This window comes from Salvelinus namaycush, chromosome 3 (assembly GCF_016432855.1).
Source record: "Salvelinus namaycush isolate Seneca chromosome 3, SaNama_1.0, whole genome shotgun sequence".
NCBI lineage: Eukaryota > Metazoa > Chordata > Actinopteri > Salmoniformes > Salmonidae > Salvelinus > Salvelinus namaycush.
In genome coordinates, this window is record NC_052309.1 from 57,197,196 (window position 1) to 57,210,656 (window position 13,461).

Genomic DNA, 13,461 nt, shown 5'->3' on the forward strand with positions numbered 1-13,461 from the left:
AGGCAACATCCTGAGAAAGTATGGCCTGGTTAAAGCCGCAAACAGAGAATTTGGATTTTCAGCAACAGCAATGAGGGCAAATGAAAACAGGCCCGCAAGTCTTCAATACTCCAGGAAAAATCAGTGTAACAGAATTAGCACTGCCACAGAAGAGAAAATTACTAGATTCTATGAACGTGATGACAACAGCAGAGCAACAACAGGGAAAAAGGACACACTAACGAGGAACAAGAAGAAAAAGCAGAAGCACTTCTTGAATGGCACAATTCAGAACCTTTATCAGAAGTTTAAGAGGGAATATTCAGAAATTAAAATTTCCTACTGTGAATTCTGCAAAATATGTCCTTTTTGGGTTGTCAAGCCAACAGTTCAGGATAGGGACACATGTCTCTGCAAAACCCACGCCAACCTCCAGTTCGTGGCGGACAAACTACAGTATCACAAAGTGATCAGCTGCAGCAACAATGAGAACGTTTTTGAGTCTTTGTGCTGTGAGAACCTGAAGAAAGAGTGCATGTATAGAGAGTGCTCCCTTTGTCAAGCAAAAGAGCTTAAAACATCTGACTTTGATGCTGGTGAGCAGACATGGTGGTTTGAGTGGAAAAACAAAGCTGAAGAGAGAGAGAAGGAAAACAAAGAGGAAAACATGGAGAAATTCACTGTACATTTGACAGTAAAAGAAAGGTTATGTGGCACATTGCAAATTCTATTGGAGGACTTCTCCAAAGGATTGAAAGAAAAGTTGGGGAACCACGTGTACAACATGTTCGACACCAATGCTCAACTGAGAGAATTAAGAGAATCTGGGGAAAGAGGAGATCATTGTGCATATTGACTTTGCAGAGAACTACCTGTGAAATCCAGGCAGTTCACTTTGGTGATTCTCACAAGCAGGTGACCCTCCACACCTGTGTTGGATATACCACAAATGATACAGTTTCACTTTGCTCACTGAGCTCTTCTATGGGCCCATCTCTCAAAAACACTGGCCTACTTCCTTGAGCTCTGCCCATCGGCTACTGCTGTACACTTTGTGAGTGATGGGCCTACAACCCAGGATAGGTCTGAAATGTTTAACAATAGTTGTTGTTCAAAATGTTTGCAATAAAATATTGTTTTCATACGTTTTTTTTTACATAGATGTCATTTCCACCACACCTTCCATCACAACCCATATTTTGAGGTAAATTAGTATATTATGTATAATTTACATACATTTATTTGTTTTAGATATGGAAATCATATGGTTGTTATCATAATCTCATAAAAAGGTTGGATGGAAATTTTTAATGATAAATAAATGTTTTCAGCTTTCACCAAGGCAAGTTATTACATTCAGGCGTCTTGTTGAATTATTAATATTAGGAAAACCTTAAAAATCACTTTAAATAATATTCAATACAAGTTCATGTACAAATGTATAAGAAATCCGTTATAAATCAATTGTATGATATTTCATTTTCAACATAAATGTATGTTTAATGACGTGATGGAAATGACATTTGTGTATGGCTGTCTGGGAAAATTTACAAAAATATATAAATTCCTGAATAGTACGATCGCAGCCATTATCAGATATAGTTTCTAGACAAATCAAAGACAAGTACAATACTGGTAAAATGGTGTTTGAATACGTTTTAATTTCTGAAAGTTTGCACGGCCAAAGTGCCCGAAGTTGCATAATCACCCGTATATGAATTACAAATCAATCATGTTTCTAATCTATTGCATAGTTAAAATGTGTAATCATTGATGTCCCAGGACCAGGACTGGTAAACACTGTTGAAGTGTATCATTGTAATACATACATGCAGACACAGAATCATTCAAATAATGGAGTTTGATATGACTGAAAAAGAATGTCTTAGAGAGTCATACCTGAACCACACCTTTATTTGCCAAGGAAGAGTACATGATCAGTGAATATATTGTAACGGCTGTCGTCTTCCTCCTCGTCTGAGGAGGAGAAGTTAGAAGGATCAGAGGACCAATGCGCAGCGTGGTAAGTGTCCATCACGTTTATTATCAAACATAAACTGAACACTAAGAAATACAAAACAATAAAGGTGAACATAAACGAAACCGAAACAGTTCTATCTGGTGCAGACACACGAAGACTGAAGACAACCACCCACAAAACCCAACACAAAACAGGCTACCTAAATATGGTTCCCAATCAGGGACAACGATTGACAGCTGCCTCTGATTGAGAACCATATCAGGCCAAACACAGAAATAGCAAAACATAGAAATACAAACATAGACTGCCCACCCCAACTCACACCCTGACCATACTAAATAAAGACAAAACAAAGGAAATAAAGGTCAGAACATGACATATATTCAATGTACAGGCTACAATGTGGGAATCTCATGCATGGTAATAACTACAGTACATGTGTATATAGGACTTGCATAAAGTTATTATATTCTACTCTATCCAAAGGCTTCATTAATGCCATTCAGACTTGAAGTAGATACAACAACTATGATAGCTGAGGTTCATAGATTGGTATGAATATTAGTTCAGAAGCTAACGTTTTAGGGTCCATACACAGATCGGCTACATACTGTAGCTAGCTACACATCCATAGGCATACAGTTATTTTTATCCTCCACTACACAATAAGCAAGTCAATAGTTAGCTAGCTATGTTACTTCAGCTGCATTGTAAGGCAAGCTTACACATTTGTACATTCAATTTGCAGTAAATACTTCAGCTAGCCTGATTCTTTACATCCACTGTTTCACAAGATGACAGCCTGGTTTGCTTGTTTTCTCATGAGACCCTAAAACATTAAACAACATAAATTACAAATTCATTCTCCTAACACTAGCTAGCTGGCTAATGTTAGCTAGTCAGATAACTTGCTAAATAGCGATTTTTGTAAATTAACTTTATGACAAAAAAATATGCACAAACATTTGTCTCTACATTCCTCTCAATTGTAAATGTTTTGCTTGACTCGTTATGACGTTATAACAACTTACACCTGGTTCTACTGTAATGTTTTGTCAGCCATCTTTGTTGAAGAACGCCACAAGGCAAGGGTGGCTAGCGTCAAAATCCGTCATTGGAACCACTCGATATGATTGGTCATATAAAAACCTTGTGACCCAAATGCATAATGAGTGCTCTAACTCCCACTTGTGCTGGTCTGGAGCAATGAAGCCATGACGCTAGGTACCTCCAAGTCACGCAGTGCAATCTTGCAACTTTTAAAGGAGGAACCACTGTAGGCACACAGTGCCCGCAGTGCCACAGTTTAACCTGTTAGGGGGCTAAACCTTCCTAGGCACGCAGTGCCTGCAGGAGCCTAGTCTAACTTTCAGGTGGCTAAACCCCCCTATCCTTTAATTTGTATTCACTTTACGACTCTAGTCTCCCCAAGATGTCAGAATGAGTAGTAACAGGTGTAAGAACTTTGCCTACCTTGTTTTTATGTGCCGGCTCCTGTTCCACTGATTCAGATTCTCCAGTTCGACTATAAATCGTTGTGAATCCTGCCGACAAAGCCAACCGTTAGGTTCTGAACAAACAAAGTAAAACATTGAAAACAAGTTTATTCACCCACTGGGTCATACATGCTAGAACCTTTGTGGTTATGGAAGTATATATGTGTGGGATAGGACTGTTCCTTCCCACTTCATCTGACCTGACCTCGGCCGAATTCCTCGCACCTCCCCAGTGGTGATTTTAGCAAGTAAATCTTGGTGGGGCCAAAACAATATTTGGGATGCATGCCAGCAAAGCCACTACACAACACAACACTAAACAATACATTAATTGCACTATAACGGTGACAACCGGTGCCCACAAACTGTTAGGGTCTACATAAAGCTGCCCCAACAGCAGTTCTAACACCTTATCACTGCTACACCTGGCGGAGCCTCATCTGGCAGCGAAACAGTTCCTCATTTACTGCCTTTTAAAAATATATATGGCTGATACGGCTGACTTGCTTAAACAAATGTGGTGGTTGTTACTGACAATTGAGATGCACAAACTATGGCATAAGAGGATGACAAGCGGATAAGAGGCAATATGTAATTCCGTTTAAGACATTTATGAGCAAGCTAGGACGGACGTGGTCAACTATTTGTTCAGCACTTTTGAAATGTATAGCGATAGAATTCAGAACATGGGTCGTTCTTACAGTGTTCTCCCTGTACACCAAGTCAGAACCGTAGGATAAATAAATGGGGCTTATAAGCAGACAATGAAATGTCAAGTATACTCCCTCTCTGGCACTCTAGGTCACCAGGCTGCTCCTGTCCGGAAGGTGAGCGCATACTCAGCAGCCGTCTGATTCCCCTGCTGTAGCATACTCAGCAGCCGTCTGATTCCCCTGCTGTCTAATCTATAAAGTTTCCCACGGCGCCGGAATCCACTAAAGCTGTAGACACAGTACATCCAAAGAGTCTAGCAAGAAAATCTGAATCTGGAATACTCAGTCCTGGTCCAAGGGATGGAACTTCACGTGACCATCCCTCTGCTCTAGTGGATCCTGGATTCTGAAGTACCGGACACCGCTGGAGCTGGTGCCCTCCTTGCCCACAATACAGACATAGCCCCAGCTGTATCCGTCTGCGTCGTTCTGCCGCGGAAAGGCGTGTGACCCCTACCTCCATGGGTTCAGGCTCTGACCCCGAGTACTTGCCGAAGGAGGGAGAGAAGCGCTGAGAAGGCCGACACTCCTAGAGAAGGTTATCCAGGCGGATGGCCATCGTAATGAGTGCATCCAGGTGTGAATCATAATGACTAACAGGTGCACGTAATGATGAGTGCCAGGTGTGCATAATTATGAATCCCAGGACCGGTGGTTAGTATTCTGGCAATGTCGTACGCCCCCCCCCCCCTCCCCCCCCTCCCTCCCAGCCACAGGACGACCCCAAGGACGAGGAGCGGATGGGCCATACCCCTCCCAGTCCACCAGATACTGGAGCCGGCCCCTATGACGTCGGGAGTCCAGTAGGGATCTGACAGCGTACACCGGACACGCCTCAGCCGGTTCGTAGGGCTCCTACGCCTCGGCCGGTTTGTCACGTTTCCGTGCCTCAGCAGAGGCGACCAGTCCGCTCTGGATCGTCCCTTTGGTCGGCGTACTGCGGCTGGAGCGGCATGTCATGGAGAGGGTACTGTCACGTACACTCCCTCTCCGGCGCTCTAGGTCACCAGGCTGCTCATGATGGCGCACACCTGTTACCATTGTTACACACACTAGCGCGTCATCAGACTCACCTGGACTCCATCACCTCCCTGATTACCTTCCCTATATATGTCACTCCCTTTGGTTCCTTCCCCAGGCGTTGTTGTTTCTGTATGTGTGCTGTTAGTGTTTCTTGTTTTGTATTATGTTAACTTTTTTATTCAATATTCACTCCCTGTACTTGCTTCCCGACTCTCAGCGCACATCGTTACATGAAAGCTCTTACTATATTCGATACATTTCTCAAAAACAGGTTATAGGCTACATGTGCACCACCAAGTCAGAAGGAGTAAGCGAAAGAGGTGAAAATAGATCAAATTATTAAGGTGAGGCACGTGGGCTACTAACAGCTAACTACACAACATACACTTAGTATTACTTTCTTAGCTACAGTTTACATATCTCCCTGGCATATTATATAATTCATGTAACAGCATACAATACATTTTTGGACTCACCTTGTTGTGCTGTGTTCACTTGAAAAGGAAGGTGGCACGGCGGTCTTTCGTGGGCAAATTTTGTCATCAAACTTTGTCATCAAAGTCTGACATTCTCTGGATTTATGGTGCTTTCAAGACAACTGGGAACTCAAAGAAAAAATTTGAATCATGATGACGTCAGTGATCTTCAGATCGTAGCTCTAGAAAGAGGCCCGAGTTCCAAATTTACAATTCCGAGTTGGATGAAAGTTCAAAACGTATTTTCCGTGTCGTAGCTCGTTTTTCCCGAGTTCCCAGTTGTCATGAACTCACTAAAGTCAGATTTTGCAGTTCCCGAGTTAACATTTGTTTTGAGCGCGGGACAAATCATGCTTCATTGACAGCATGGCCAATGTTTAATGTTTATAATTTTAAACTAGGAAAAGAGACCCTTAATCTTAGACTTTGGGACCACACAGCCACTCCACTGAATAGCAGGCTAATGATAGCTTTGCAATGCTTGCAGTTAGCCACTGATTCCTTCCAAACCACTCATGTGGAATTTGCGATTTCCAACAGTCCAATCAAAGCTACTGTAGATATAATGTGATTTGACATCATTTTATCTGTGCCAATGACCTTGAGCCTTCTTGGATGGGCACTTCTAATGTAACTCTATGGTAGCACCCAAGGGGCTTGAATTTTCTAGCTCTGCCCTTAGACTTGGCGGTCACGTAGTGTCCCCATGAGTCCCAGAACACTGAGCCAATCACGGCGCAACGCTCCGTATTTTCTGCTGGCTTGCCCCACCACCACAGAAAGCACTTAGGCTGAAACACCGTTTGCATTCTGGAGCTGCCTTAGTCAAGAAAACAAAAAAAGAGACCATGTTTGTATGCGGCATTATAACTCAATGATATATTTTCTGATAAATAAACTGATATGTGTCACGTACTAATGCCAAAATAACATGCAAAGCAGGAGAGCCCTGCTAAAAGTGTAGGGTTCTAAGCCCCACCTGCTTGAATGACGGGTCGCCACTGTTCCTCCCTAATCTCTGACTGTCCTATCTTATCAGTGACTGAAACCAGACTGTTGCCCTTTGCCTCTCTCCATAGGATACATGAGAGTTGACAATACCATGTTTTGACAGAATGTAAACTTTCTTGCACTCCCTCTTCCTCACTCAGTAACTTTCCATACACCTAGTTCCTATCCACCCTCCATTGACCACAACATATACATTCATTATACATGTAAAGTAATCAATAAGTTCTAGTATGGTAACATGAATAAGTATATTTCAAGCTAGAACCCAACAATGTGGATCATTGTCACATTATTTGATATACTGTTTACACTTCAGTAAAAAATAACACCATGGTTGCAATGAAAGATAGTTTATAAATGTGTAGAATGTGTTTGTTTTTGGTCCAGGCCGGTAACTTAACCAACCTTATGTAAATTAGACACAATCATTTTTTCTGAATAACGGGTCAGGGCATAGCACTTTCCATTCAGCTTCAGGCAACTTTAATGGAGGGCTTGTAGTGACTACTTCAATCCGTCACACCCAAACCAATGCAGCTGTCACGCCCTGACCTTAGAGAGACGTTTTATTTCTCTATTTGGTTAGGTCAGGGTGTGATGTGGGGTGGGCATTCTATGTTTTGTTTTCTAGGTTTCTGTATTTCTATGTTTGGGCCGGGTATGGTTCTCAATCAGGGACAGCTGTCTATCGTTGTCTCTGATTGAGAATCATACTTAGGCAGCCTTTTTTCCCACCTAATGTGTGGGTAATTATTATTTTTCTGTGTGTGTTTGTGTGCACCGCGGTTGCGTCACGTTCTTTGCTGTTTACCTGTTTGTTTTGTTGGTTAAGTTTTTCACTCCGATTAAACGATGTGGAACGACATGAACGCTGTGCCTTGGTTGTTTTATGACAGGGAGTTTGAGGATAGCGAGCGTGACAGCAGCTCAGTGTTGCTTATCCAATGTTCACTAGATCTGTTAATGTAATTACAACCAACATAATGTTCAGTACATTTTTTGTTAAAAATCAATTCATTGTGGCTAAGTAATAATGGAGTTCATTGCATCTGCAAGGATGTCTGTGTATAACTGGAAGAAAAAAATACAGACACACAATTACAAAGTTATAAATTGTAAGGTAATAAAGTATGTTCCTCATAATCCAAGACAAAATACAGGTTGACTTGATGGCTACATTCATAGTACACTTTGAAAAAATAAGATCCAATATAGTATAGTGTCTGCACTGAAACAACTCATCTATTATGTAGTGTGGTAAATTAGTTTACACACATTGGAGTTTACACACATTTACCATATGTCTTATTCTGAACTGACTCTTTCTACACCAGCAAAGATTCTGGTCATTGACTACAATTACTACAATTACAATGTGCAAAGTAAGATGCAGTGCACTGTTGTTTGTCTGGAATTGAGTATTGAACTAAGCCAAGCATCATTCATATCATACAAAACATACATACTGTTGCTACATAACATACAAATACACTGAGTAAAAAAAAAATTAAGAACACCCACCCTTTTGCCCTCAGAACAGCCTCAGTTCATCAGGGCATGGACTCTACAAGGTGTCGAAAGCGTTGCACAGGGATGCTGGCCCATGATGACTCCAATGCTTCCCAGTTGTGCCAAGTTGGCTTGATGTCCTTTGGGTGGTGGACCATTCTTGATACACACAGGAAACTGTTGAGTGTGAAAAACCCAGCAGCGTTGAAGTTCTTGACACAAACCGGTGCGCCTGGCACCTACTATCATGCCCCATTCAAAGGCACTTAAATCTTTTGTCTTGCCTATTCACCCTCTGAATGGCACACATACACAATCCATGTCTCAATCATCTCAAGGCTTAAAAATCCTTCTTTAACCTGTCTCCTCCCCTTCATCTACACTGATTGAAGTGGATTTTTGTGTTTTTTCCCCTTTATTTAACTAGGCAAGTCCGTTAAGATCAAATTCTTATTTACAATTGTCACGCCCTGACTTTAGTTATATTTGGTTTCTTTATTATTTGGTTAGTTCAGGGTGTGACAAGGGTGGTTTGTTTAGTTTTTGTATTGTCTATGGGTTTTTGTCTTGTCTAGGGTTTTTGTTATCTATGGGGATTTTGTATTGTCTAGGGGTAATTAGGTTGATGGTGGCCTGGATGGGTTCCCAATCAGAGACAGCTGTTTATCGTTGTCTCTGATTGGCGAGCCTATTTAGGTTGCCGTTTTCCAAGTTGGTTTTGTGGGTAGTTGTCCTTGTTTAGTTGCCTGTGAGCACTACGTTGGCTTCACGGTTCGTTTTGTTGTTTTTCAGCCCAACCTCCAGCCTCAGTCCAACCTCCAGCCTCAGCCCAACCTCCAGCTCTAACCTCAGCCTAACCTCCAGCTCTATCCTCAACCCAACCAGCTCCAGTCTCAGGCCAACCTCCAGTTAAAGGCCCAGGCCCAGCACCAACTACAGGCCCTGTTACAGCTCAAGCCCAGCACCACCCCCAGCTGCAAACAGATATTCTAAAATACAAAAATTGCTCCATCATTTCATAATCAGCAGACACATTTTCCCAGAAAAAAACAATAACAAGCGATGGATGGCCATATATAGCAAAGCTCACCCTTGACCATTAGTGAGAGCAGTTGTGCCTTCTTCACCACACTGTCTGTGTGGGTGGACCATTTCAGTTTGTCCCTGATGTGTACGCTAAGGAACTTAAAATTGACCACCTTCTCCACTACTGTCCCATCGATGATACTGAGTTCACATTATTCACATCCAGCCGTAGGTATGATGCAATAAGTCATGTTTCAGAATAAACTTGGTAATGCTACAGTGTTGTGTTGCTATTGACATTGTGATTTTGCTTCTCTTTGTAAATAACTTTGTAACAGTGGGCCGCAAAATCACAACAAACTTTATTCACCAAGAACATTTACATATACCAGGAATTTGACCTGGAAACATGGTGTTGATATACAGAATATGGATTATAACAATATTACAAGGGCTCCTGTATTCAAGTTGTGCTGGAGTATGGTAAGGTCCAGCTTGTCAGTTGTACCAAAGATTTAGAGAAGGAGCTTGACCGAGTACAATGCAGGTGGCTATATTTTGCTCCCTTGCTCCCCAGCTCTACCCTCAACTTTTTGGCCATGGTTGGTGACTTTAACAGAATGTAGATAGGAAGCCACACTTTTACTCCTCAAAGACATGAGAGATCCATTGCACCCCCTTCACGACCTCTCTCCACTCAGAGAGCACTGACAGTTCACAGGTTCCAAGTTCCACCTGCTAGGACAAAGCCATTCCAACTATTTCCTACATTCTGCTATCAGACTCTACTGGTAGAGATCCATTTAATATCTACATAATTCTATGATATATTCAAATCAAATAACATATTTTATTGGTCTCATACACATATTTAGCAGATGTTATTGCAGGTGTAGGCAAACACTTGTGTTCCTAGCTCCAACAGTGCATTCATATCTAACAATCCACAAAAATACACACAAATCTAAAAGTAAAAGAATGGAATTGAGAAATATATATTAGGACGAGCAATGTCGGAGTGGCATTGAATATAATACAATAGAATACACTATTTACATATGAAATTAGTAAAACAGTATGTAAACATTATTAAAGTGACCTGTGAGTCCGTCTATGTACAGTTGAAGTTGGAAGTTTACATACACTTAGGTTGGAGTCGTTAAAACTCGTTTTTCAACCACTCCACAAATTTCTTGTCAACAAACTAGTTTTGGCAAGTTGGTTAGGACATCTACTTTGTGCATTTTTCCAACAATTGTTTACAGACAGATTATTTCACTTATAAATCACTGTATCACAATTCCAGTGGGTCAGAAGTTTACAAACACTAAGTTGACTGTGCCTTTAACCAGCTTGGAAAATTCCATAAAATGATGTCATGGCTTTAGAATCTTCTGATAGGCTAATTGACATAATTTGAGTCAATTGGAGGTGTACCTGTGGATGTACTTCAAGGCCTACTTTCAAATTCAGTGATTCTTTTGCCTGAGATCATGGGAAAATCAAAATAAATCAGCCAAGACCTCAGAAAACAATTGTAGACCTCCACAAGTCTGGTTCATCCTTGAGAGCAATTTCCAAAGGCCTGAAAATACCACGTTCATCTGTACAAACAATAATCCGCAAGTATAAACACCATGGGACTATGCAGCCGTCATACCGCTCAGGAAGGAGATGCATTCTGTCTCCTAGAGATGAACGTACTTTGGTGCGAAAAGTGCAAATCAATCCCGGAACAACAGCAAAGGACCTTGTGAAGATGCTGGAGGAAACAGATACAAAAGTATCTATATCCACAGTAAAACAAGTCCTATATTGACATAACCTGAAAGGCCGCTCAGCAAGGAAGAAGCCACTGCTCCAAAACCTCCCCCAAAAAGCAAGACTACGTTTTGCAACTGCACATGGGGACAAACATTGTACCTTTTGGAGAAATGTCCTCTGGTCTGATGAAATAAAAATAGAACTGTTTGGCCATAATGACCATCGATATGTTTGGAGGAAAGGGGGTGCTTGCAAGCTGAAGAACACCATTCCAAACATAAAGCACGGGGGTGGCAGCATCATGTTGTGGGGGTGCTTTGCTGCAGGAGGGACTGGTGCACTTCACAAAATAAATGGCTGTATGAGGAAGGAAAATTATGTGGATATATTGAAGCAACATCTCAAGACATCAGTCAGGAAGTTAAAACTTCTTAAGGCTAGGGGGCAGTATTTTGACGTCTGGATGAAAAGCGTGCCCAAAGTAAACTGCCTGTTACTCAGGCCCAGAAGCTAGGATATGCATATGATTGGTAGATTTGGATAGAAAATAATAAATAATGTCTGTGAGTATAACAGAACTGATTTGGGAGGCAAAACCCCGAGGACAAACCATGGACTTTATTCTGCTAACTGTTTCAAATGTCCGAACTGAATTTGGTAAATACGTATGTACTCTGCGCCATCGTCTTGGAACGCCTTACAAAATACTTTTAAACTGGAAGAACTTGTCCCAATTGGTATTTTTAAATCACTGATGACTGATCTTGAGACTGATACCCTGACCTGTCAATGTTTTTAATTTGCTGTTTTTGATTTTGTTATACTCTTGTGAATTCTATGGTATTTACTAGATTACTTGTAGTTTTTCATGTTGTTTGTCTGTAATTTTTGTAATTACTTGATGCTGCCTATCTTGGCCAGGACGCTCTTGACAAAGAGATTTTAAATCTCAATGAGCCCTTCCTGGTTAAATAAAGGTTTAATAATAAATAAAAATCCAGGGGGGGAAAAATTGAGGTCATAGGATTTCCCAATAGGTTTCTATGGGAAGCCCTATTTATGAGGAACCTGGTTGCAGTTCCTACGGCTTCCACTAGACGTCAACAGTCTTTAGAAATTGTTCGATGTTTTTCTTTTGAGAAATGAAGAAGTAGGGCTATTCGTTCCATGTGTCACTCTGAAGGTCCTTACTATTTTGGTGCGCGTGAACAGGAACGTGCTTCACATTGTTTTTATCTGGTATTAGAAACAGTTTATTCCGTCTTAAATTTGATTGATTATTTACATTTTAGGACACCTGAGGTTGGATTAGGAACGTTGTTTGAAATGTTTGGACCAAGTTTACAGGTAACTTATTCGATACTTTGTAGTCATATTGGGCGAGTTGGAACCGGTCCATTTCTGAATCAAACGCGCCAAATAAATGGACATTTTGGGGATATAAATAAGGAATTTATCGAACAAAACGACCATTCATTGTGTCAATGAGACATTTGGAATTGCAAAAAGAAGATCTTCAAAGGTAAGGCATTTATTATATGGCTATTTCTGACTTTTGTGTCGCACCTGCCTGGTTGAAAAATTATTTTCATGTGTTTGTATGCGGGGCGCTGTCCTCAGATAATTGCATGGTCTGCTTTCGCCGTAAAGCCTTTTTGAAATCTGACACAGCGGCTGGATTAACAAGAAGTTAAGCTTTATTTTGATGTATTACAAATATATTTTCATGAATGTTGAATATTGATATTCCTGTAGTTTGAATTTGGCGCGCTGCCATTTCACTGGATGTTGTCAAATCGATCCCGCTAAAGGGATTGGCGCATGAAGGGATCCATATTAAAGCTTGGTCGCAAATGGGTCTTCCAATTGGACAAGCGGACTTCCAAAGTTGTGGCAAAATGGCTTAAGGACAACAAAGTCAAGGTATTGGAGCGGCAATTACGAAGCCCTGACCTCAATCCTATAGAACATTTGTGGGCAGAACTGAAAAAGCGTGTGAAAAAGCGTGTGCGAGCAAGGAGGCCTACAAACCTGACTCAGTTACACCAGCTCTGTCAGAAGAAATAGGCCAAAATTGTGGGAAGCTAGTGGAAGGCTACCCGAAACGTTTGACCCAAGTTAAACAATTTAAAGGCAATGCTACCAAATACTAATTGAGTGTCTGTAAACTTCTGACCCAGAAATAAATATTAAATAAATCATTCTCTCAACTATTATTCTGATATTTCACATTCTTAAAATAAAGTGGTGATCCTAACTGACCTAAGAGAGGGAATTTTTACTAGGATTAAATGTCAGGAATTGTGAAAAGCTGAGTTGAAATCTATTTTGCTTAGGTGTATGTAAACTTCTGACTTCAACTGTATGTACCAATTGCAGACTGTAGCTTTAAAGACTTTATCTTGTTGTAATTTGGCTAACTGACCAGATAAGCCAAATATGATGTCTTTCCCATGACGTCCTGATCTCTTCATGAAAAATGC